General features: G+C 47.7%; 1 protein-coding gene across 1 annotated transcript in view; it reads right to left on the bottom strand.

The window, feature by feature from the left end:
• EIF2S1 (eukaryotic translation initiation factor 2 subunit alpha) overlaps positions 1–27404 on the bottom strand; it is a 187740-nt gene that overhangs the window by 120658 nt on the left and 39678 nt on the right. The window lies entirely within an intron of this gene.

Here is a 27404-nt window from a genome sequence, read left to right as displayed (position 1 = left end):
ATACAATATCAGCCAACTCAGGACGGCAGCACACCCAAATTTTCCTTGGCGACTACAATCTCCACTGGAATGACAGCAGTGACACAGTGGTAAACAGCCTCAAAAGCTTTCTCAACGCACTTGATCTCAACCAAATATGCAATAGCCCGACCCATAAGAGAGGTTCTACCCTTGACCTTATCATCTCCAAAGAGGGCGCTATTCAACTGGAGTCAATCCAACCTTGTGACTGGTCAGATCATTATATTGTCTCCTTCCTCATCAAGGAAAAAATCAGACTTAACTCAGTTCAACCCCCTAAGCACAAAGTGTGGAAAAGAGACTTGAAGAAACTCAATCCAAACTCCCTACCGCCTAACAGCTGCAATCGCCTACTTCCCCCTCCCGGCGTTACAGACGTTCAACTTCTGACTGACTACTATCTCAATACTATGTCCACAATAATCAATGAGGCGGCGCCCATGCAACTGAAAAGAATCTCGTCCAAGAAGACTTCCAACCCATGGTATGACGGTAGCCCGAATGAGGATAGACGGGCCATGCGAATGGCAGAGCGCACCTGGAGGTCAGCCCCTTCTGCAGTGCACCTAAAAAGTCTAAAGAAACAGAGAAACGCCTACTTCAGGAAAATAAAACGCTCAAAAAGAGACTTCTTCAGCCTCCAACTCGCCCAAGCTAAAAACCGTCCAAGAAAACTGTTTGAGTTAGTCAGAACACAATCCAAAGAGCAACCCCAGACACTCAGCTCCATGGACGTTACTCCTTCCTGCGAAGACTTCTCTGCCTTCTTTATCCAAAAAACTGAGAGAATAAGAAGCGATCTCCTCAATGACGCTATCCTGTACTCCAACCCCCGACACACAGCAGTGCCTCAACCAAAGAACAAGGCTACTTGGTCAGCCTTTGACACCTACTCCGAAGAAGAAATTGGCAGACTGCTCAACACCTTGAAACCTTCCAATCACCTCTCTGACCCCCTTCCTGCTAACGCTGTAAAAGACTTTTCCCCTTGGCTTCTCCCACTCTGGTCTAAGATTATCAATAGCTCTCTTCAACAAGGATCCATCCCCAACGCCCTCAAAGTAGGGCAAGTCACACCGCTACTGAAAAAACCAACAGCAGACCCCACTGATCTAAACAACTACCGCCCTATTACAAACATTCCCACTCTCGCTAAACTGTTGGAAAAATGCATACAACTACAACTGACTAAACACATAGATAAGTTTGATCTCCTAAACGCTCATCAGTCAGGCTTCCGAGCAGGGCACAGTACCGAAACTGCCATGACTCACATAGTGTACGATGCCCTCCAAATCCTAGACCAAAACGATACCTGCCTCCTTATCCTTCTGGATCTCTCCTCAGCATTCGATACAGTTAAACATGAGAACTTACTCGAACTGTTAAACACAAGAATGGGCATATCTGGGACTGTTCTAAAGTGGTTCACCTCATTTCTACACAACCGGACACAAAGAATCAAAAGCAACAACCTGCTGTCCTCTCCGGTACCTGTATCGCTAGGCGTCCCTCAAGGATCCTCCCTCTCCCCAACACTGTTCAACCTAGTTATGGAACCTCTCACCACGTTGCTACAGGCATCTAATGTGCACTTTCACATGTATGCCGACGACACCCAACTTTATCTCAAAATACAATCTCCCAAGGACATCATGCTTCTGAACACCACGATCAGAAACACCCAATCCTGGCTTGCTGAGAATCACCTCAAACTCAATGCTCTGAAGACCGAGTTCCTCCTGATCTCACCTCCCGCTAAAATATCCACGGCTCAAACATGGCTTAAGCACCTAACGGCGCTAAATGTACAGCCCATCGTAGTAGACTCAGCAAAATCTTTAGGCACAACACTTGACACCAATCTCAACATGCAGCAGCACATCAGCAAGGCAACCAAAGGAGCGAACTTCCAAATCAATACCCTGAGAAAACTTAAACCCTTCCTTCCTGCCAAAGACTTCCAAACTGCAGTACAATCTATAGTCATCCCGCACATAGAATACGGTAGCACCGCCCTCTGCGGGCTCCCCCTAACTACAACGGCACCCCTAAGAGCGTCCCTTAACGCCGCAGCGAGACTCGTCACAGGCTCAAAAAAACACTCGCATATCTCCCCGGACCTTAAATCACTGAACTGGCTACCTTTTGAAGCCAGAATACAACTGAAAATCGCATGCATGACACACAAGGCTGTGCACCTGAATTCACCCGCCTACCTCACTCAAAAGCTGACAATTTCGGGTGGCTCCCGAACTACTAGAAGCACAAACAATCTTTTGCTGAAACCTAGAAGATTTCGGAAGGAAAAAACTTATAAACGCTCCTTTTCAGGAATGGCACCCAGGATCTGGAACTCACTCCCTCTGGAAACAAGGCTCATCTCCTCCAACACAATCTTTAAGAAGGAAGTTAAAGCGATCCTCATGGCAAAATACACATGATCTATTATTCCGTATCACTCATGAATCTGCTCTGTAAGTCCTGCCCGACCCTGGTCTATTGTGCCACCCGTATTATCGAATTACTTAACTGTATACGCTCACTCTTTGTATTTTGTTATAATGTTTGATGCACCTGGTTGTTTATGTATATTGTTTATTGTTGACGCACCTGGTTGACTGTGCACACTTTACCCTCTCCACCTCAACGTTCCTTACTTCCCTACTACTGTCGCACCTGTGGGACTATACACCCTGCTCACACCCACCTCAACTGTGCCCACCTTTAAACTCTAAATATTCTAAACACGCTTAAGCAAGTATATGCTCCTTATTATTGCACTTTATACTATTGACGCAATTGTTTGTCTATACACTGTGTACCAACACTACCTCACCTGTGACCTACCTCATGTTCTTTGACCCACCTATGTAACTAGCACCTTGTACCTAACTACCTCATATATTACTTTGTATATACGCTTTATTACTTTGTATTTTTATCCCCATGCCCTTGTAAAGCGCTCTGATATCTGCAAAGATCTTGTTCGCGCTATATAAAACTTTCAAAATAAAAATAAATACAATAGTCTTAGGGGACTTTTCTAAAAAAAGAAAAGCCAGCAAGCAGCAATAGACAAAGTGGAAGCTTGTTCCAAACTTGTGAGCCCAGCTCTTTGAAGGACCTGCCACCACAGTTGCTTTCAGGAAAAGGAGAACAGCAGCAAATAAGAAATCACAGACCAGTCAGATAGAAAGACCTGTGTAGAAAGCAACATGCAGTGAAATGAATCTTCTGTGCAACAGTGAGCCAACAGAGTGATCTATGAAGTTCTGAGACATGGACGTATTTATAATGGCCTTACACGAGTCTTACCATAATGTTCCGAACTCCCTCGAGCTTATAGGCAAGGTCAACCTAGATGGCTGTATGTGAGGTCAACCTAGAATGTATGCAAGGTGCAACTCTCGTGTGTGATGAAAGGAAGTACCTTTCTGAGTGCTCTACAGGTGGAAATACGATTTTGCCAAACCTGCTGAATCTGAAAGTTTAAGGAGTGTGCCTAGTTGAACCATACATACTCTTAGGTTTCCCCGGAGTCAAGAAGGGGTAGGAAAGTGACTCCTGAACTGTTTTAAGGCACTCTGAGGCATACTATGCGGTCAGAAACTAGGTTCTGTCGGGGAGACAACAATTACATTGTTGGTAAAGATGAATCTTCTTGTTATTTCTTTATAAAACTTTCTGCGTTACCAATATGCCAGAGAGTACAAGTGGGGTAAATCACAGCACGCAACAACATGAATATTGGAACACAACAATACAACAGGAAACTCCAATTCGCTTGCAAAACATTATTATTATTATTATTATTTTTTTTTTTAGAGTTTTCACAACCATTTCTAAAAACACATTTTTCAACGGCTGTCAAAGTGAGGCGCAATTGTGAAGTGACCAGTGTTTTAAATTGACACAGGTGCTCAGTGCTGGTATAGTGCAGTGCATATATACAAGAGTGAAGCTATATACAAGTATATACAAGATGATGAATGGTCAGAACAGCAACGAAGACAATATCTCTGATTGTGGCAAAGAAGCTCAATACTAAACACCAAGAGATGTGTTATTGCTGAACCTGTTCAGCATTAATACATCTCTTGGTGTATAGCTTCTCTGCCACAACCAGAGATAGTGATGGCAAGCCAATGACATAGCTATAGGCGAACTGTTTATTATGAACTGCGATGATAAAGGCCCTAGGCCTGACATTTATTGTTAAATGTCAATGGGCATTTTAGTGTGAATTGTGGTCACAAAATATCTTAGTTTTCAGAAAGGAATTTTGTTACATGAAATCTCACAGATTACTGTGGTAGGCAAGGGTGTTGATTCCCCAGTGTGGCAAACCATGAATACAAAAGGTTAGCTCTGCGAGAATTATTGTTAAACCCCCTTAGAAGAGATTGTATTTTGCTTTTGTCAACTGTAATTTATTTTGTATACTATCCATATTTTCTGTGACATGTGTGTCTCCATTTCAGTCTGGGCTTGAGGATACCCTTGTGGAAAATGTTATGCTCAGTACTGTAGGCATGAGCTAGGTTTGTGGTGACAAGCAATTGGACTGATTTGTGCACTAAATACCATTATGTCTGATGCCATATATCTGCTCTGCTTATTATAAAACCCTATGCCAAAGGCAGTGGGTCTGGCTTATTTAGTGTGAAAAGCAGAAATCATTTAACAGTAGGTTCTCTTCTTGTATTACGGGCTACAGACAGGCATTTTGTTACATGATATTTCACAGATTACAAAGGACTTTTGGAGTTGGCCACAGACTCCGACAAAACCTGGGGATTTTCACAGTGATGATTCTGGTTAGGCCCCGTTGAGAAGGATTGTGTATTGTTCTGCAAAATGTATATTTCTACATATTTCTAATACTATACCTGTATGCATGATGATTGCCAGTTTATCTGCACTTCAATACGCTGGTGTTGTGTAAGGCGCAAAGCCAATGGTAAAGGATATAGGTTTCATCAGTTCATTAGGAAAAAGTCATGCCAGACTTCATATGTTTGATCGGTTTATTATGAAACGTTCCAACAAAGCCAGTAGGCCTGAACTATTTATGCCACTGGAGGGAGACAGATGTCCAGGAGCTCTCACAAGATGTATAGCTGTCTCACTTTATGGAGAGGGCGTATAGCTGTCTCACTTTATGGAGAGGGCTGTAACAGAGCTTGCACCTACCGCTTCTCTGCACGCTATAAACACGCAAGGAATTGAAGATTTGTTTGGATGAGGGTACTTGATGGAATGTAAGTACATGATTGATAATAGCGCTTTAAATCAAGAATCAGGTATTTTCTTGGCTGTATAGTACATAATAGCCTTTGCTGCAGTCGTGACTCCTAGATTTAATTCAAATAACTTGAGATATTAGCTAACATTGCTATGCCAAGTTAGGCATGCCTTCTAGTTTGTACACAAACTTTCACCCCCCACCTCCAAGAAGAGTTGCCAGGTGAGCGATAAAGAAATCTTTCCATTTTAGACAAGAGAATGTAAATAATATACTTGCTAGTGTTCCAAAAACATCCACAGGTTGGGCTTTTGAGAGGTTTTGATGCTCATTTTCAAATGTGTGCTTAACTCACTGAACAATCTTACCAACGTTTTTTCTTTTCTATGAATGTCAAAGTGGAATTATATTTCAAGTGTAGGTGTGTGACCTGCCAGATCTTTATCTTTTTATAACTAACTAGCAGCCCGTCCCGACGTTGTCCGGATATGAAATAGAATGTGTGTAATGTGTGTATTTGGCAAGGGCAATTTATTTTAAAATCTCGCGGTAGACAAAATTTTTGGATTCATTAGAATAGGGACGGAGAAGGCCCAGCTGCAGCCCTGGTTGATGTTAGCAGGCGCGTGTAATTGGTGTAGTGATCTGCCGCCTGAACCCGGCTACAGCCCTGGTTGATGTTAGCAGGCGCGTGTAATGTCGTTGAATGAGAGAGTTATCAGCCGCGGGTAAATCCGTTTAATGAGAGAGTTGAGTGACAGTGAGTAGGAGAGGCTGCAGTAATTGTCCCCGCAGACACGCTCATTTGCGTGTTCCCCCGCTAGAGGCCCAGATGCATGCCTGTTTGATGTTAGCAGGCGCGTGTTCCCCCGCTTGAGGCCCAGCTGCAGCCCTGGTTGATGTTATCAGGTGCGTGTAATTAGTGTACTGATCCGCCGCCTGAGCCAGGCTAGAGCCCTGGTTGATGGTAGCAGGCGCGTGTAATTTCGTTGAATGAGAGAGTTCAGTAACAGCGCGCAGGAGAGGCTGCAGTAACGTTACTTACCAGGCCTCCAGGTGAACGCGTTTGTCACGCCCCCAGCACACGGCCACAGCAGACGATCTTCTGATTAATGTACGACCCACATGGCATGAAAGGTGGAACGTAGCACACGCCCCCAGCGTTTCTCATGCCCCCAGCATGCCCCTTGATGCGGCGCAATTGCGTTCACATGGCATGAAGGCCGGACACACGCCGCCAGCGTTTCTCATGCCCCAGCGTGTCCCGCCCCCAGCGTGCCCCTTTATGCTGCGCAGCAACGTAATTAGTGCTTGTATGTACGACTCACATGGCATGTAGGGCGGACACACGCCCCCAGCGTTTGTCACGCCCCCAGCACACGCCCACAGCCCACGATGTGATGGCCGTACCACACGCCCCCAGCATTAGTCACGCCCACAGCACAACGCAGACACGCCCACAAGGGACTACTTTGCTGGCACGGTTCTTTTTCCTTTTGAATGAATTAAAAGGAGTTGGCCTAACGGCTAAGGCGCTCGACCTCGGACCTGGGGATCTGGGTTCGAGTCTTGGTAACGACGCCAAACATCCTGGGATTCTGGACAAATCACTTAATCTCCCCGTGCCTAACAAAAATGAATGTGTGTCCTCATGTAACGTAACTGGTGCTATGTAAAGCGCTCTGATACCTGATTCAGTTCGGGTCAAGTTTGAGCTATATAAAACTCTGCAAAAAAAATATATATATGGTGGCTGTCTGCATAGCCTATGTCCTTCTGCTGCAACTGCCCTTTCCAACGCTGTATCGGGTGTTGTGAATGGTGCTGTGGTTACTGAGATTACCCGCCTCAAAGGTTTGGGCTCTCTTTTATAATATTAGTATGGATATGGATATGGATGTCAAATATCTGACCATTATTCTGTACAAGAACATTTGTGTGGGCTGCTAACTCCCACCTGCAAATTAAATAAAGCTCAAAATAAGTACCCTAATGTTCACTGCTGTAACCAGGATAATTAAAGAATGTTCCTTCTTGACCTTTTAGGTAAAAGCCTACCAGACTGCGCAGCTGTCTGGTTTGCTAAAGACATCTTGGGGACGTGCAGAAATCTTCCTCGGGCTACCTTAAACTAGTTGACCTCCGCTCCAAAGCTAATCAAATCCCAGCATGAAGGTTGTTCAACCAGGACTGTCAAAATCGATATACTTCCACTATAAAGCCCAACACGGCACTTTTCAGCAATATGAGTCTTGGCATTCATTCTGCTGTCTTTTCGAGCTCACAAGGACCATACCAGCCTTGTGTCTTGCCCAGAAGGCCGGTCCCAATTTGTTGCCCTGACACAAGACTACATTGTTCTTGCCTTGTGCAACCATCATCTTCATGCATGACTAGTGCGTAAACTTTAAAGGAGTAAAAATGAAGAAGCTCACATGCCTCACAAAAAATACAGGCTGATTGAAGGATGTGGAAGGCTGTGGAATAAAAAAAGGGCTCAAAGACAGTTGCGGAGAGGAAGGATTTGCTTGAAGAGAGATCTGACATTCTTTTGAATCATTTTTCAAAGGAGGAAGAGAACCAGCTTCTAGATTGTGAGAGCTATATTTTTCTCTCGCTGTGCCATCATAACCAGTGCTATAAATCCCAATACTTTTTTTTTTTATTGGTTCAGTTCCAAGCCACAAATACAGAAGAACATATAAAACCATTATATCATATCAAAACATCGTACAAACAAACAGATTTATGGTGCAAATAGTTAACAAACATAATTAAAAAATTAAAAAAGTAAAGAACAGAAAGTAAAAGCAATATTAGTATCAGAATCCCAATACTGATGACAAATTCAAAAACTGTAAAAGGCCTCCATCCTTTCATTTTGAACTTACAGTCCCCGTACCATCTTAAATCTTAACAGCCCGGAAAAATATGCAAAAGACTGTGCTAAACCTGTTGATCTAGTTGTCTTATTAAAGCACTTCACTGCAATAGAGTGTAGGTTAACTCGCGTGTACCCAAGATAAATATAACAAATGCATCTGAAAGGAAAATGTAAAATATACATAAAATTTGCATAGCTTTTTTGATGGCTGAAACAGGCACTGGGTGACAGGGCTAAGGTACTTTTTGGCGAAATCTTGTTTGATAAGAAGTTTAAAAACAATTACATAATAAATGCAGCACCCTCCACCTCCAGTGTGTGAACGTACACAATCTATAATTGAGGCTTTGCGAAACCATTGCATCATACAATGCGAGAGAAGCGTTTCATGGAGACATGAACTTGCTCCTCAAGAAAGGGCGGAGGTCACAAAGATCTCGGAGAATAAGGCAGAATTCCAGGATTTACTTCTGAAGTGTATTCATATCTGTTATACATGCAGAAGTGCACATGAAGGCATTCCCTGTCAATAGTTTAACAGTTTCCATCAATTCGATGATCAGATATAAATTGCAAAAGCCTCACCACGGCATGTCACAAATGGGTAATATGAAGGAAACTTAAGTGTCTTCTATAAACACAACACTAGGGTGGTGAAATGTAAATAATTATACACATCACTGGATGTGGACAATACTGATAAAACAAGCATTTACAATGCAGCGGTTTCGCCTTTGTAAAAGTTAGAGCTATTGGCATTGTAAATGACAACTTTTGTATTTATGTGTTGGTTTTGAAAACAGATAAATAAATGGCATTGTCATTTACAATGCCAATACCTTAATCTCTCACAAATGCGAGACCTATTGCATTTGCACACACACACAGAGCACAAACACAGAAATAGGGGGGGGGGGGGGGGGACGAGGAGCAAAACCAAGGCCCAAGTGATTGGTTCTTTCTGAAATGATAGTGATGAGCTAAAACGATAGCATGGAATGCACTGCTAGTGATTTTGAGTAAATCAAGCATTTCCACGTGTCACTTTTATTCTCTCCCAGGAATGTGCTGCCATCATTCTCACCTAAGATCCCATTACTTGTTAGACATGAGGGCTGATAATCGAAAAAACAGGTGTAAGAGCTCATATGTTGAGTAGTAGTTCTTTTTCAATATGCATTGCTGTGAGTATATGCGTGTTTGTGCTCACATCAATAAAGAAGGGAGAATTTCGAATATATTTGTAAATTAATCCACCTGCTCTGGCCACTCCCCACTCCTCTCCCATCCTGCATTGTTATGGTGGGCGAGAGGGTTTAGTATTTAACTGACAGGGGAAAACTTGGTCAGCAGACGCCATGAGAGTCAAAGTAGATGCAATGCCCCCATGACTCTCCAGCAGCACTCTGGGACTGCATACCTTTGCTTCGCCCACTCGGGCAACCTCATAGACAGTGGTCATTAGTAACAATAGTGTTTGCCAGAAATATCATGACCAAATTATCATTTATAAAGGAATTGTCCAGGCTGCCTGACAAGAGGGTCAACTCCCCCCCTCTGCAGCACTGGCCTTTAAGAGCCAACATAACTTTCCCAGAAGTACTCCTATAAGTGTCTGACTTTGCCCCAGCAAAATTAGCTTTTGAAAATATATGGCATGTCAGCAATACTCCTGACTTCATAATGCAGAGCACATCCATGACAACTATGCCACCAGCCTAACCAAAGATTCTGTGTCTTGAGGTGTTTACAAAGAATCCAGGAGTCAGCCCCTACAACAGCTTCTGCACATAAATCTATAAGAGAACATCTTGCTGCTTTGAAGGCCTTTCACTGGTTGCCCATTACAAAGGGAGCCACCTTCAAAACCCTGTTTATGCCACACAAAGCCATGAATAGAACAGCACCAACCTTCCATCAAAAGATTAACACACACTACCTGAAAAGATTACCTCGCTGTAGATTGACACCAAAACTGTTTTTTCTGACTTACAAAAAGAAAACCATTGGTTGCACATCTTTCTCTGTGCAAGCAGCAAAACGATGGTGCTCACTCCCAGTGGATGAAGGGTGCGTTGAAGCTCACCTGACATTCAGGAAGGCAGAAAAGACCTGGTTCTTACTCTCTGGAATCAACTGACTGTACAAGTCACGCCACAGAGCACCAGAATCAGATATAAACTCATACAAGATCAACCAACCAAACCTTCCCCAACCACGTCCGGGTTATTTCAGAGGCACCACCACCAACATGCATCCTAAACAAGCGCCGCATTCACTCAAGCAAAGGTGTAACAAACAAACTAAAAACACATATTAGCCTACCTAATAGTCCGCGCACAGCCAAGACTGTAAGCAGCTCGCTCTTCTAATTTCTACCAAACAAAACTAATCACTAAACAAAAACAAAACACTAATCACTCCCCCCTAACAGTGAAACTGACTGAGGCAATACACCATTAACTACTAAACACCTTTCCCTAATAACACCAAGTCCCAGTGGAGTAGCATGCTGTCTGTCTGTGGTTGTGTTATAATATAAACAAAAGGCATTGTGATGTACCAGTCTTGCCAAAAAGATGCTGCACTTATCTAGCATGGACTGATAATCATTGTTCAATGGGGAATTAACACTTTTTTGGAGGGTGATATAGGTTTGAAAAGCGGGTGACTCCATTATATTTTATGGAGAAATTTTCTTCGTCAGGAGGGCGCATTGAAGTAAAAAGGTGCGGCACCTGTCAAATAAGTTGACAGGTATGAGTGTACCAAATGATACCATTGTACAGCCATAAAAACAAAACAGTTCACTTGAAACCATTAAATAAATGAGAAATAAATACATAGGTGAGAGGGACAGAGTTTGGCAAAAGTCATGTCCTGATGGAGGCAATAGGTCAAAGAGGGTGTCCCTGAGTACCAGCGTGCTCCTGCAGCCTTATCTGAGTGCCTTGAACCGAACACTGCAAGGTTTCGGTGTGAACCCGCATGTGCTGCAGCATACCAGAAGCAACGTGAGCTCCCTCGTGATGTGGAGCAGGGGGGGGGGGGGGGGCGTCCCCCCAACACATTCACTGAGAAACAGGACAACACCTTGCTAACATTAATCGCAGAATTGACAGTATATACATTAACTCGGAGAAAGAAAGCAATTCCCCTGAAACAGACAGAAATAAAGGGTTGAGTAGGACAGAGCTTGCTGAAGGTCGGGGTACGAGGTAGCAGCAAGTCAAAGCTGAGCGCCCTCTGTGGCTTTGGGTTCTTAAAACCTCTTAGGTGCTGCCATGAACTCCAGAAGACTTGTGTGAATTGACAGTGCTTGACAACACACCGGAAGCTGCGCGAGCACGTGCCGACCAGGCAGATCAGGCTGGTGGTGTGGTGCAGAAGAAAGATGCGACGTTATTTTGGGAGCTTCACACACGCCTGTCAACCTCTTGCCTCAAAAATGCAGGTGAAGTCAGGCAGTTCAGAGAGTGATGTGTGTTCCCTTTAAGGTCGACGGAGGATAGACACTTTTTTGAATGGTGATATTGACTTGAATAGCAGGCAACTCTAGTGAAGTCTTTGGAAACATTTTGTTTGTTAGGCGGTGAAAAAACCTTGCCACAGGTCAGATGCGGGTGAGTTGACAAGTCTGCCAATGTGTGCACGTCTTCTCATTCTGGGAGCACTTTTTCATGGGCTGCCGTGTCGCAGAGAAGTGACTCCTTACTCCCATCTAGAAGCCCTCTGCACTTATTAAGAAATTGTCCCTGATGCTCAAATGTAAGGCGCTCCTCTCGAGGCATGCCACTCCATTTTGCAGCCCATCCAAGTCTGCTAATCAGCATCTTTTGTGAGTGGGAAGACAAGATATTCCAGACATAAGACAATATCGGTGATGTGAAATCTAAATAACTGTAGTACAAGCAGTTTGGGCACACATCTGGGCATACTATAGTACAACAAGCATTTACAATGCAATGGTTTTGCCTTTGTTAAAGTTAGAGCTATTGGCATTGCTCTTGACATTATTTTTATTTATGTTTTTTTTTGTAACAAATAAATGGCATTGTCATTTACAATAGCAGGGCACAGGGAAGGGGGGCGAGGAGAGACGAAGGAGAGCTGCGGGCTCTGGGAAAGGGGGGCGAGGAGAGACGGAGAGCTGCGGGCTCTTGTTGTAATGCTTGCATGGATGAGTTGGTGGATGCATGGATGAGTGCATGCATGGATGGGTGTATGGATGGGTGTATGGATAGATGCATGGATGGGTGGATGGATAGATGCATATATACAGCCAATCCCTCAACAATGTATGCAATCCACCAACCCATCCAACCAACAACCCATCCATGCATCCACCCATACATCATGCATACATTCATCATTCATGCATCTATCCACCCACTGTGTCCCACTCCGACCCCTCTAAATATAACTCATTTTTTCTGTATATAGAGAGGACTGTATTCACTAGTATATGCAGTAGACCTTTCTATTCTAACATTCGTATGCGACTCTTGCAGTACATCTATTCATATCCCTTCCATATATATATGGAAATATAACGAGAATCAACAGTCTCTTTTTTGTGTGACTACATCTAGTACATTTCAATTGTTTTCCTGTTTGTATCTTTTACTTAACGCATGTAAATCAAAGTCCTTAGGTTTGGCAACTGGTTCTTATGTAATGCGCTCTGACACCTTCGGGTAAAGTTCGCGCTACATAAAATCACATTAAATAAAACTTTACCCCACAAATCCAACCATCCATTTGTGCCTAGGCTTACATTTTACGGCCTCGAAGCACACAGAGAAGGGACAGTTTACTAAGTCGAGGCTTTGTAGGGTGCATGGCAGGGGACAGTTTTAGGCGCCAAGGGAGGGTAAGGAGCAGAGTCAGAGTACTTCACAGAGGTAGGGGGCAGTTTTTTCTGACATAAAAATGTCCAACTTGCTGCTTCGATTATATAAGCTGCTTTTAACCTCTGACCTTTAAAACAATTCATGTCCTACATTTCTGATCAAAACACATAGCCAGTGGTGACGCTGCGATCAATTCACAACTTTATGTCAGTCTTTAAGAAAGTTTCATATAATACCAGTCTGGAATGTCAAACAACATCATTCTGATTGCAGGCTAGTCTTCAACACCTGGCTTGCCCTTGGCGGGCATAAGTCCACGATACAGGACAGAAAAAACTCAACCATCAAACCCTTGGATCTTAAAAATACCTCTGTTTCACCTCCACCTCAGGCGAGGAAAGGGGGTATTCTGTGAAGTCCAGGACCCCTAGAATACTTCTAATGGACCATAGGAAAGAAGGCAGTATTCTCCCTTACCTGAAAGGGATTTTTTGAACTGACCATCCAGATTCATAAGTACTGTGCCAGAAAACCTAGGTGGTGGCTGATGGAGTAAAAACACAGTCCATCCTTTATAAAACACCACAGGCACACTCGTCTGATAGTGGTGCTCAACCAAAGCGTGGCATTCTCCTGAACTTCCAGTACTGGTACTCTGCCCGTGTACCCACTTCATACATACAGCACTTTGCGGAGTTCTTTGTGCTGGAAACAGCTCTCTGCTGGCGCACCACCATACCAAACCACAGAGCAGTCGTGCACTCTGTTGGGAAACAAGAACATCAATCTTGACCGGCACAACAACCTGCTTCAGCGGTAGTTAGACAGGCAATCCCAAGGTGTATAATCTTAGCCAGCAATGAATGCTTCAAGCTGCGCAAATCCCATTTCCAACATAGAGCAACACCCTTCAACATTCCATGTCATTCCAGTACTTACATCCACACAGCACCATACATACATCTTAAAACTACACAATCCGTTGTGTGTCGGGGTCGGATGCCCCGCACACAGCCCTACTCTACACACACTAACATGAGCTGCATCAATACCCACAGAAGATTGCCACAGCCAAGCCACCGCCCTGCATCTCTGGCGCTGCACAGATAAACAACTGTCGATATATGTGATACCAGTGCAGCAATCCCGGCTGCCGTATCATTAAAGACAGGCACGCATCATTTTATCATCTTCCTGCTACTATAATGCTTCCTATAATTGACAGATGTACCATTGCCGTTGCCACGTTTCACGTCTCTACCAGGACTGGTCCCACCAACAGGGTTTGGACCCCAAAAGCTTTACTGTCATCTTTCTGTCCACGAAATGGGTACCAAAGAGAAGGTGGGTGGCATTAATCTATGTAAGCATTTGGAGACAAGTCAGCCTGCACTAGGAGTCATTGTGCGCTCGTAGCTCGCTGCATGCTTAACACCAACACCCAGCACTGCCAGTGCCCTCCCGTGGCTTCGATTATAGCTGAGGGTGAGACAGTTATACAGACTCCGGTTTCACCAGAGGGCCGGCAAATGTCTGTAAAGCAGCCCTGGACAACACAAACGTGTGCAGACGCACCCAATGTACCTGCTGCAAGGTGATACTGAATACATAGCAGCCTGTCCTGCGTTGCGGCCCAGGAGCAAGCCATGGGCTGAGCCCTGCTGAGGGCCGTCCTCCGGGTGACTGGCGGGAAGGGGTCCCCTTCGAAGCCACAAGCACCGGCACTTTAACGAGTGGAGTGTAAAAGCAGTGCGGAAGGCCACTCCATCCACCTGAGAGCCGGGCCTCCACTGGAAGCTGGCCTGAGTCGGGGCGAGGCTGCAGACGACGACAGCCGAGCTACGCCAGCCTGCAGCAATGAGGCGTGGGCACGGAGGGCTGTGAGCAGAGCGAGGAATGAGGGAGCAGCGTCTGGCAGGAAGGGTGACCGGGGCAATGCTTCTGTGTGTAACACATGGTTTTACCTGCAATGTGGCACAGAAAATGCAAAGTGTTCCGTTATTTTTAAAGGGCAATCGATCCTTTCATTCACAACTATAAGCTTTCCAAGTTAGCCATTGGGTGCCAGTGCCGGCAATGCCGGACCAGATTCGGGGGCGTTCCCGGCTTTTGGCTGACGTAGCGTGACGTCCCCAAAAGCCAAAAATTCCCGGGAACGCCCACGAATCTGGTCCGGCATTGACGGACAGAGCCCTCTCCCAATGGCTAGCCTCCATTTATGGAGCTAGCCAATGGGAGAGTGGGGACGAACCATGCCCCACAGAGAGAAATCATCACGTTTTTCCTAGCGCATGCGCACTTCGTACGCATCGGCTAGGCAAAACCTAAAAAGTGCCGGACCATTTACTTGCCTTAGGTCACTCTGAGCCTTTCCGCATATGAGGATATTGGGCACCCCCTGGCCTTTCGAGCACTCTTTGACCAGCAGTGCACCGGCCTTCTCTGTTGAAGATGGGGCAGGTTGGGGCTGGTGTGTTTCCCACCTTTTCCAAAGATGCTGAATCCTAGGGTTGAACGTGAGTGACTGTACACATGATGTGTGAGCCAGACTATGCGTTGTGTGGGCTGTCTCTCTATAGATACTGGAGACAGGCCTTGAAACTGGCTTAACAGCCAGAGCTGCTGACTCTGGATTTGGAGAACCAGGTTCGAGTCTCTGCGTCATCTCAACATCCTGTGATTCTGAGCAAATCGCGTAATCTCCCCGTGCCTACCAAAAATGAACGTGTCCTTGTGTAATGTAACTGATGCTCATGTAAAGCGCTCCAATACCTTCGGGTCGAGTTGGCGCTATATAAAACTGCAACAACAACAAACATATCACTGTATACCACAGAGTTCTTTGGCCTTGCCACCAGAAGACGTGAAAGGCAACTTCAGTGGCACTTTCGGACGACCTGGTATAAATAGTTTCCAGTAGAAACATCTGCAGCATCAGGACTTTCTAGGAGCCCCTGTGGGAGTACGGCCCATCTGTTCAGCGGAATGAAGACAAGACATGTTACCCCTTCAAGGAAAGGACCAAGCAAGGCCAATGTGTATCGCTGAATCTCTCATCCACCAAAGAAAGAATGACGTAAGAAACCGGCGACCTGTAATCCACAATAGAAAGGGACAGACACACAGACACACACCACCGCCCACCACTGACCCCGCACAGGGCTACCAGCGACGAGGTGAGAAGTGCAGAGATGAAGGAAACACACAATGGGAAGGGGCAGGGGGAGGGCAGGGGGGAGGGCAGCGTCACTTCCCGGAGGCCCCCGCAGACCTGCCACTCACAGGACCAGCACCCGGGGGTGGACTCGGGAACAGGCTGACTCGGAAAATGAGCCCACCTGGCACTGGGAAGTGAGCTCCAGGCACCATCTGTGCTCCAACCTAAAAGGTGGTGGATGGGAGCACATAGAGGGTAATCTGTGTGTAATGGTCCAACAAAGCAATCTCGTGGGTGTGGGGGCGTCGCAAGCCACGAGGCCCTCGGCTTCATGGCTTGTCACAGGAGGCCTCGTGACATTATAAGACCTTTAAAAAGATACACGTATGTATGTATACATATCTACATATATATTTATGCGCATGTGCAATGTACAGGCACATAGATACATGCACATCTGTGAACACATATCATGAACCCAAACCCACATATACGTGTACATTGATAACACACATTTAAAACAGCCAGATGTGCAGACAGATTGTATGTGCACGGCCCCCCGGCCCCCACTCACCCGCGTGTAGATGTGCTTCTTGGTCAGAGCCATCCTGCCGGCCCCCTGGGGGCTGTCCCACCCTCTCCGTGTGTCAGCCGCTCCCTTTGTGGGGCTGCTCCCGGCGCATCCCCTGACACCCCAGCAGGATGTGGCTGCGGGTGCGAGCGGCCGGCCCGGCTGCGGTCAAGTCAAGTCAGAGAATTTATATAGCGCACTACATACCCAGAGGGTCTCAAGGCGCTTAAGGAGGGGTAGGGAATCACTTGTCAAATATCCACGTTTTAAGTTGCTTTCTGAATGCTAGGTGGTTCTGGGTAAGGCGAAGGTAGGAGGGAAGTGAGTTCCAGGTTTTAGCTGCCAGGTAGGAGAAGGATCTACCTCCCATGGTGGTCTTGTTGATGCGAGGTACATTGGCAAGGGCTTGGTTGGAAGATCGAAGCTGGCGGGAGGGGGCGTAGAAGGACAGTCGTGTGTTGAGGCATTCTGGTCCGATTTCGTAGAGTGCTTTGTGTGCGTGGGTAAGGAGCCGGAAAGTGATTCTCTTATTGACGGGAAGCCAGTGGAGGTTTTTCAGGTGACCAGAGATATGTTCTTTACGCGGGATGTCTAATATGAGCCTGGCTGAGGCGTTTTGGATTCGTTGGAGTTTTTTCTGGAGTTTAGCGGTAGTCCCGGCGTAGAGGGTGTTTCCATAGTCCAGTCGGCTCGTGACCAGAGCGTGGGTGACCGTTTTCCTAGTTTCGGTGGGGATCCAACGAAATGTTTTTTTGAGCATGCGAAGAATGTTGAAGCAGGATGAGGAGACGGCGTTGACTTGTCTGTTCATTGAAAGTGAGGAATCCAGGATGACGCCCAGGTTCCGTGCATGGTCTGTCGGGATGGGTGCTTTTCCAAGGGCTTCTGGCCACCAAGAGTCGTCCCATGCGGAGGGGGAGGTACCTAAGATGAGGACTTCTGTTTTATCTGAGTTCAGTTTCAGACGGCTGTGTTTCATCCATTCGGCTACTTCTTTCATTCCTTCGTGTAGGTTCGTTTTGGCGGTGCTAGGGTCATTGGTGAGTGATAGGATCAGTTGAGTGTCATCCGCGTAGGAGATGATGTTGAGGTGCCTGGTGTCAGCGGGGGTGGGAGTGACCCCCCGGAGCTCCGTCTGCCTCTGCCCGCTGGAGGGCTCCCCGATGCTGGGCATAGCTGCCAATGTTTCAGATTGCTTTTGTGTGACATTTTCATAATCTCAGTGTAATTATGAGTGACATTCAACGACTATGAGTGACACTTTCTCACAAGCAAAATCAAGCAATAAATACGAGAGGAACATATAAATATCAGAAAATACACCCATTTGAGCAACCAGAAACTCTAAAATATTTAAACTGCTGCAAAGCACCAGAGCCAGGTGTAGTGGCGACAGGCGTTCCAGGCTGCATTGGCCATGGAAGCAGTCAGAGCGAACCCCCAATCTGTGTACTCAGATGATTACAACAGGCACCCCAACCACCATGCTATCTTTCTCGGTTCAATCTCTTGTCCTGCGGGATAAATACACAGATCTTCACAGATGGCACATGAAGCCACTCCATTAACAGCAAGTAATCAAACCTGTAACTTGTAGTTTACACATAGGTTTTTCCAACAAGCTCACTAAGTGTCTGTGCTCTGTCACCATGGTCGCACCCCTTCGGTCCCTGCAAGATGTATACACATTAAAGCAAATACCCTAAGGCTGCAGTGCCTAACACTATAATTTGCAGTTTACACATAGATCACACTTCCTAAAACATACACAGTCCTTTACAGCAGGCACTCTGGTCACTCCAAACACATAACCTGCACACACATCTGCAGCTAGCACATGAACCACATGAGCTGTTTTATAGTGCAGATACCTTTCCCAGCGTTTGCCGCTCCTGTTGAGTTTGCTGCTGTCCACTGGGAGCCCCACAGAGAGTCCACATGTACAGATACCTTTATGGCAGGCCTCTGTAACTCAAAACCCAAGATTGGACAGATTTTGTTTTGATTTTTATAGCAACTATTTACAGGTTCAAAATCGGGCAGGAGGATGGGAAATTAATGAAATCCAAAGGCGCACCTGGGATGGACTTTGTTTCTGACCACCCACCTCCCAAAACCATTCCCTTCCATCTTCCAACCACCTCAAGTCCCTCCTCACCCAGTAACAGGATACAGACCTCTGTTCAAATATTGGTCTTGTATATATGCGTACAGTTACAAGCCACAGCATCAAGTTATTGCACAGCAGAGTTATTAAAGTGGGCCTTCAGCACTAATAACAGATTCTATGTTTGCTTCAAATGTTGCGGTTTGATCGACCTCATGAAGATGAAAGGCTGCGCTCGGCTGCGAGAGAAATCTATGAGGAAAGGATAAACTCGTGCGCACCTTAGTCCACTGAGCCCCCGGCTGACTTCAACGTAAAGGTAGGTGAAAAGTGCTGTGAGCAGAAGGAACCACACAAACCCTCCCCAAAATACACAATATAGCAAGGCGTGAATAATGTGTGTAGATGAGATCAACCTCACCTTTTTTCTGCGTGTTAAAAACGTTTTCTAACTGCAAGTGCAGCCATACGTCTCCCTAAAATCGATTTGTCTGTGCACGAAGAAAGATAGCAAAATACACCAGAGCCTCTGAAATGCTGGGGACAGCGCTGCGCTAGAGCTGCTGAGCCCGGGCCGATGACCGGGAGGGAGAGCCGCGGGGTCCTAGCGCCGGGTACTTCCGTCCGAGGGACGGGGCATTCCCAAAAAGAGCAAGCACTTTGTGAGCTGGACTAAGAAGCGGAGAGAGACTAGGCTCCAGCAGTCGCCGCTATCATTTACAGTGCACCCCGTATGAGCAGCGCATGAGTAATGGAATCCCACTGAATGAAAGGAAGAGCAGCTCGGCACCTCCTATACACAGGCACCCACAGTTTGACATCTGGTCATCTCTCAGCAGCTGCCTTGTCCCAGCTAGCGAAGTTTCATCACTGGTGTGTAAGCCTGTTGCGTGCTTGTTGATTTGTGATATTTTAGAATAGGTTATTGATTTGCAACGCACTTTGGAGTACGACAGCACTCCGTGCAGCGGTATGCACCACTTTGTGTGCGCGGTGTACCTTCCAGAGCGCTGCCCCATCCAGCTTTATTCACAGATATGGAGGGGACTATCTATATGAAGACAGTGTGGAGAGGACTATGTATATGGAGAATGGTATGGAGGGGACTGTATATGGAGATGGTATGGAGGGGATTATGTATGGAGATGGTGGGAGTCTGAGCGAAAGCACTACATGCACTGGAGACAGCACAAAGGACTGCGTGCTCTTCCCACGTTCCCCTTTAGCTTGCATGAATCTGCCTTCCTCCTCCCAGCCCCACTCTGGCAGAGATCCATGACCTCCAAACCCAGACCAGCACAAGAAGGTGAAGATCCCCCCCCGTCTTACCCTCCCCCTCACCCCACCCATCTGTCCCAACCCACCCCCATCTACCTACCCCCACCTCCCTGTCTCACCATCTGCCCCTTTTGGTGCAGTTACCGACTGTGCTATGTACATCCAGCACCACGAGGCATTCTGGAACTTGTAGATTTTGTTGTTTAAATTGTTGGGGTCAACAATAGCTGGCACTTGTGGCTGGGGGAGCAAGGGTGACGACAAGCAGTGGGAAGGATGGTCATTGTGGTGGGGGGTAGAACGTGCTTGCCAGTGATGAATAAAACAGTTAAGAAGATAGTAGAGTAACACATGTTGGATCATAATGTTTTTTTTTCGAACTCGCCGCCGTCAAGTAAGTTCCAATTAGGAGTCAGTGACGACTATTTATCATGTGGGTGAGTAGGGATAGGGTGCACGTATCTGTGCGCTCGCAAGTTTTGAAAAGGGAGATTGGATTTAGAGAAGTGCAACCAAGTATCTGCGCTGTACGCTCCTGCATTCATTCAACCAGACAGTCAGATTTGTTTTTTGTTGTTGCACTTTCATATAGCACCAACTCGACCCGAAGGTATCGGAGCGCTTTACAAGAGCACCAGTTGCATCACAGCCGGACACATTAGTATTTTATTTTTTCTTTGGATTTTTTTTTTAGCACAGGGATATTAAGTGAATCACAGGGTGCCTGAGCCTCCCGCCAGACTCGAACCTGGTTCCCCAGCTTCAAGGTTGGCCGTTTTAGACGTTAATCTCTGCAGTCCTATTGAAAGTTGTCACTCTTTGGGAGTGACGTCCGCACGTTCGGCTGCTCTCCGCGGCTTTGCGTGGAATGGCACGCTGCTGCCCTCTGGGGCTTTCCGGCAGTCGCCTTCATCACGCATTGATTTCACGAGTCACTTCTTCCCCCCCACCCATGGTCGTTTGTTTCCTTCTACATTGGCCACTCCCCTACCCCTCCCCGTGACACACTGACACGAATCGAGAACGCGCCAAAGGCCAGACGGACACAAGACAGGAACCTGACCGACAGAGAGCCGGGCGGAGAAGGAGCAGCCCGGAGTACAAGATACCGGCAGCCCAGACTTATGCAAATATCACCAAAAGCCTGTAAGCAGCACAACAAGCAGGGCGTCCACACGCACGTGGGTTCTGAAGGGAAACTTATTTCCCTTATCCCCTCTTAAAAAAAAAAAAAAAAAGTGCGAAAAAGCAACGAAAGGCGACTAAACTTAGAGAGCATAACTCACCCGCTGGGGACGTTCTGCCGGCTCAAAATAATGCCATTCTCTCCCCTTTATGTCAGAGACACACATGCGGATCTCGTTTGAATTGTAGCAAGTAAAGCATGCAACAGTCATGCAGTAAACAACAACAGATCCCTCCGTGTGAGGAGGGCCACTATCTTCAGCCACAGCGGGGGGCTTCTGGATCAGCGTCAGGCAGGGTGACCATGCCGGACCAGATTCGGGGGCGTTCTCGGCTTTTGGCTGACGTAGCGTGACGTCGCCAAAAGCCAAAAATTCTCGGGAACGCCCCCGAATCTGGTCCGAGATTGACGGACGGACCCCTCTCCCAATGGCTAGCCTCCATTTATGGAGCTAGCCAATCGGAGGAGGGGGCGTATCCCGACCCACACACACAACTCAAGAGGTTTTTTGGCGCATGCGCAAAGCGCATCGCCAGCCAAAACCTAAAAAACGACTAACCGATGCACTACTCACAAACATTTGTGCACACGTCTGTGTAACTATGGTATGCTAAAAACAAGCAACGGAGAGTGAAAGGGGAGGGGGGCGGGAACGGGCACACAGGGAGGGGGGCGGAACGGACACACGGGGAGGGGGGCGGAACAGACACACGGACAGCGGGGGGGGGGGGGGGCGGGAAGGCAAGAATTAAGAAATTGTCCCTGATGCTCAAATGTAAGGCGCTCCTCTCGAGGCATGCCACTCCATTTTGCAGCCCATCCAAGTCTGCTAATCAGCATCTTTTGTGAGTGGGAAGACAAGATATTCCAGACATAAGACATTATCGGTGATGTGCAATCTAAATAACTGTAATACAAGCAGTTTGGGCACACATCTGGGCATACTATAGTACAAAAATCGACTAACCGATGCACTACTCACAAACGTTTGTGCACACGTCTGTGTAACTATGGTATGCTAAAAACAAGCAACGGAGAGTGAAAGGGGAGGGGGGGCGGGAACGGGCACACGGGGAGGGGGGCGGAACGGACACACGGGGAGGGGGGCGGAACGGACACACGGGGAGGGGGGCGGAACAGACACACGGACAGCGGGAGGAGGGGGCGGGAAGGCAAGATTTAAAAACAAGCACTCACCTGGGCTTCCTCCGGCGGCCGTGGTCGGCATGGAATGACAAAAACAAACCCAAAAAAAAAAAAAAAAAAACTCTGCCCACCGCCGCGATGACGACATCGCAGAGGCGGAGAGGGGAAAATTCGCGGGAACGCCCCCGAATCTGGTCCGGCCTTGACGGACAGATCCGGCTTCCAATGGCTAGCCTCCATTTATGGAGCTAGCCAATGGGAGCCGGGGGACGTTCCTAGAGCCAATATTGTAAACAATAGATTTCGCCTGCGCGAACTGCTTGCGCAGATCGCCAGGTCGAAACTTAAAAAGGGCTAATTTGGGGGAGGAGCCTAGCTCGCGACCGAGATGGCCGCGCTTTAGCTCGGCTCCGTTCGCCCGCCTGTGTTTTCACATTTATCCTGCTGTAATCCTGCCCCGGGAAGCCCTGTTTGCTGTGTGGTAGTGCTACGACGCCTTGCAGGCACTTACCTCTTGTTCCGGTTATCCTGGCTGCTGTGGATCCGGTGCAGTGCCCCCGATTGTATTGGGGTGTCGGAGGCGGACTGGCCTGGATCTTCTTGCCGGCTCCCGGGCCGGACGGAGCCAGCGGATCTACCCTCCGGGGCGCGGAGGAGGTGGTCGGAAGGCCGTTGTTCGTGTGGGCCGGAGGTCCTTCCTGGCCGATTCCCGTGGGGAGGAGGCCTATGGTGGAGGCGCTGCCTTCCGTGGTCGGAGCTCCTCGTGTGTCCGGCTTGCTCTCCCTTTGTTCTCCGGTCCGGCCATTTTGATTTTGCCGCCCGGACTCGGAGAACGGGACCGGCGGCATTGGGTGGCCGGCGAGTCCCTCTCTTCTGGTGGCCCCCCTTCCTGCCCGGGGTGCTCTGTTGCCGGTCGGCGGGACTTTGTTTGCCTTGCTGCCGCCCCGGCGGAGATTTACAGCCGCGCTGCCTTGTCGGACTCTCAAAATGGCGACCGACCCCGGGTGTCTTGACCGGGCCTGGGCGAGCGCTGGAGGCCCGCCGCATGGCCCGGGTGCCGGATACTGTAAAGGTTTTCCTACACTTAAGGAGGTACTGGACCACCCTGCTCTCCTGGCGGCTCTGTGTGACCGCGCCTGTCCTAGCTTCGGAGATGGTTCCTCACGGCGGGCCTCCGGGGCCCCCACGGCCAGATGTGATAGTGCCGCCGCGGGGTGCGGCTGGAATTATCCTGGCGGAATTGGCCCCGGCTCCGACCGTGTCTGCTGATGTACGGAACTTGATGGCGCCTCCTCCTCCTGCGCTACCTTCTTTTTCTCAGGCCCGGGAGCTGGATTTTGCTTGGCCTGGCCTTCATGACTCTCCCGCTTCCTTTCGGTCGCTGCTGCCCGGCGATGTCTCCTGTGCTGGCCCAGATGGGTCGGTTTTTCTGGACATATCCTTGGACTTGTGCCTGCATCGTTTGCTACACTTCGTGACTTTCCTGGATCTTCCGTGTTCCACTTTACGTGCCTTTTCCGGACTGCCGTTGGATCTTCCTGCTGTCTGTCTCCTGTTCTTCGTAGCCTGGTCCTCGCTGGATCGGACCGTTTCCACTTTGGACAAACAAGGACAGGGCTGATGTATACTGGCATCTGTGTGCGGTAGTCTTGCACTGGTTTGGATGGTCAACCTGTCCCGGTATGGTTCTGTGTGACTGACTGGTGCCCCTGGACTTTAACCCGATGTTCTTTGGCTTCCCGGGGACTTGGCTCCTCGACTCAGGCGGGTGGCTGGGTGCGTTTACTCCTGTCTCCCGGCCCTCCCCCGTGTATGTCTGTGTGTGTTTCCCATCCCTCGTTTCCTTCTCTTCCCTTCCCATTTTTGTCTTTTGTTTCCGACTTAACTTTGCTCCGCTATATTTCGGGTTCTAATTAGGGCGACAGGCACGCTGCGGGGGGGTAGGCCGTAGCCTTCTGCAGGGGTGCAGGGTGGGCTTTAGGGGTGGGTTGGGGGGGTCTGTCCGTATTGGGGGGTCTTTTTCCTCCCTTATTTCCTCTTTTTCTGTTCTATGGCTCTTGTGTGTTCACTTTTTTCGGGACTCCGTCTCCTCCTGTATCCCCCTGGGGAGTTTCTGTGACTTTCGTAATCCGGTGTGTATCTGATTGTGGTTCGCTGGGTAATTCGGTATCGATTTTTTGCTACGTCGCTTGCCGGACTCTATTATCCTGCTTTCACTCCTGGGGGTGCGTGGTTTGGTGGGAGTCCCTTCTTTCGTTCCCTTTTTTCCCTCTCCCCTTTTTCCTCCTTTATGGGGGTCCTTTTATCTTTGTTGGGGTGCGTATCGTATTGTTTTTTATTATGTGGGCCTTTTTGATCATGTCTCCTCAATTTGGGTGGGGGCGGCGACGGGTAGGTGCGGTTTGATTGATGCCATTGTCGTTTCTTTATATTCCGATTATGTTTATACTCTTTGATAGCTATGTTTGTGTGGCCTCTTTTGTCATTCTGTGATCATAAGATGGCGGCTTGCCGCGGCCCCTCCCTGGTTGTTTTTTGCACGGCCCATGGTTCTTCTGTTCCCCCGCCCCGCATTAGAAAATTAACCTCTTATTGTCCTGTTCTTGCTGATTGCTCGATGCCTTTTGTTGTTTCTCCTGTGCTCCTGGTGACATATCCTGTTGAGAATTTGTTTTTTTCGTTTATTACGTTATCTACCATGTGGTGGCCAGCCCTCGTGGGTTGTAGGCCCGTATTTGTGAGCTTTCTTTGTACAATAAAGGTTTTAAAAAATAAAAATAAAAAAAAAAAGGGCTAATTTCAGATGGGCCCACAAATTAGAATAATCCCAAATGGGGAAAAAGTGGAAGGGGTGAATTTCAGACTTGACAAGGAAATGACGGATCTCAGGTGGGCAGGACGCATAAGGGGCTGAACCCCATTGGGGAGGCTTAAGAGGCCCAAATCCCAGTGACAATGCAGCGGGAGCCCACAGATGGGAAGAATCCCAGATAAGAAGCAGATAGAATGACGCCCGCCTGCGAGATAGAAAGGCAGGATAAAACCTCACACAGAAGTAGATGGATTGAACCCCAGACAGAAAGTAGATTGGATGAAACACAGAAATCCTAGACAGGAAATAGATGGAATAGTTCCCAAACTAAAGTTAACATTCCTATCTAGGTTACCAAGGATACAACATTCCAGTAGCCCCGCTTCTTCTAGGCTAGATTTACACAATATAAAAATATCACAGGCATACCTATCAGAACACAGACTCCTGTCTTAGCACCTTCTGACTGTTAATCTTTCCTTTGTTTGACCCTGTACACTGCCCCCCTACATTTTGCCTGGTTTAGTTCTACAGACATACCACGAAACCATCCATAGGTACAACTTCATAATACATGCTGGTGCTTATTACCGTGTTGCCCATCAGTGAAACTAATTTGACTAAGCTACAAAATCACAGTGGTCAGTAAACGGAGAGCCCAGAACTTGGGCATGGCAGCCTGGGGTCATCTGGGAAGCGAAGTCAGGCGAGAAACGGTATAACCATTCATACAGGAAGCAGAGAGGAGCACGGGGGCGGGGGGGTCGATCAGTCGGGCTGGAGTTAAACAGTAGCGTCAGTGCTTTAAAGGGGGCGTGGCAAACAATGTCGCACATCTGAGTGCTTCTTATGTGACAACTGTGCCTTGATCCGTGTCTACCGTGCAGAAACTATAATCGCTCTGCACTCCACGCCTCAAGATAATGTCCCACTGATGTATCGTTTACTCCAGTTGTTCCAAAAGCCCGTTCCCGGCACTCTAAAATTGTTCCACGCAGTGCTTTGCGAGCTTACATCTGGAGATGCTTTGTACAGCACTCTGAAACTGCTTAATGATGTGCGTGCTGCTCTTGCTATTAGACCTCCGCTGGGTCAGACTAAAACAACTATTATTTCCGATTATGCTAATGTTATCCCGCTCACTGACTCAGGTCAATGGCTTCTCCTTCTGTTATTACAGTGGTGTCAACATGCTCTGTAACTATCACCGCACGCTTCGACGCCCTTGTTATTTCACAGACACACTCAATCTGGTGGTGGAGTCTGTGCTATAGAAAACATACATATAAATAAAACGGGTGGTGTAGAATGGGTTTGCGCTACAGAAAACAATATAAATAGATTAGCCAGACACACCCCTGTAACGCCAGCTGGACCTGCCCCGCCCCCGCCCCCTCCCCCTCTATGTTAAATATACATATTCGCCCACCCCCTTCCAGGGGCCGGGCCCGGCGCGTGCAGCGAGACATGCTTTAGCGGTGAGGTGTGCAGAGCACAGGCACACAGTGACCCGAGACCCTGATATAAATACAGGCAGCGGGGAGGAGACAGACAGGCTCAACGTGTCGCTCCCTGACAGCTCCCTCCCAGGCACAGCCCAGAGCGCACACACCCACCCGCTGCACACACACGTAAGCCCGCCCTCGTGCGTGCGCCTCACTCATGCACCACCCGGGGATTCTAAGCGCTGCACAGAGGCGGTGAAGTACATACACGCAAGCTGTGTGTGAGGGGGGGTATCAGATTTGTTTTTTTTTAACGAAAACATAATTTACTGGTATTGTAATGACAGAAAGCTAGCAAGGGTGGACAAGACATGTTGCTGACATCAAATGTATTTCCCACGTCGTTAACAGGAGGGTTTTGCCTTTCGTAACTAAGGCGCCGTGATGTTGGGAAGCGCAAAAGAGGTGGAGATGAGTAAGGAGAGATGCGGCGTGGGGGCAAGAAAAGAGGGCACGAGGCGACGAGCAAGTTTCACATTAAGGAAAGGCTGTTTGGGCGAAATAATATTTAAAATCACACACAGAAAATACAAGTTTACTAAAAGGGGTCAGCGGGGATGTCTCCAAAAATGGCGGGCCGTGAAAAGCTCTCGCAGGGCGGGGGAGCCGGACTGGAAACCAGAAGTAACCCAGGGA

The sequence above is a fragment of the Lissotriton helveticus genome, chromosome 9 (genome assembly GCF_964261635.1).
Source record: "Lissotriton helveticus chromosome 9, aLisHel1.1, whole genome shotgun sequence".
NCBI classification, from domain to species: domain Eukaryota; kingdom Metazoa; phylum Chordata; class Amphibia; order Caudata; family Salamandridae; genus Lissotriton; species Lissotriton helveticus.
This window is presented reverse-complemented; position numbering and strand designations above follow the sequence as displayed.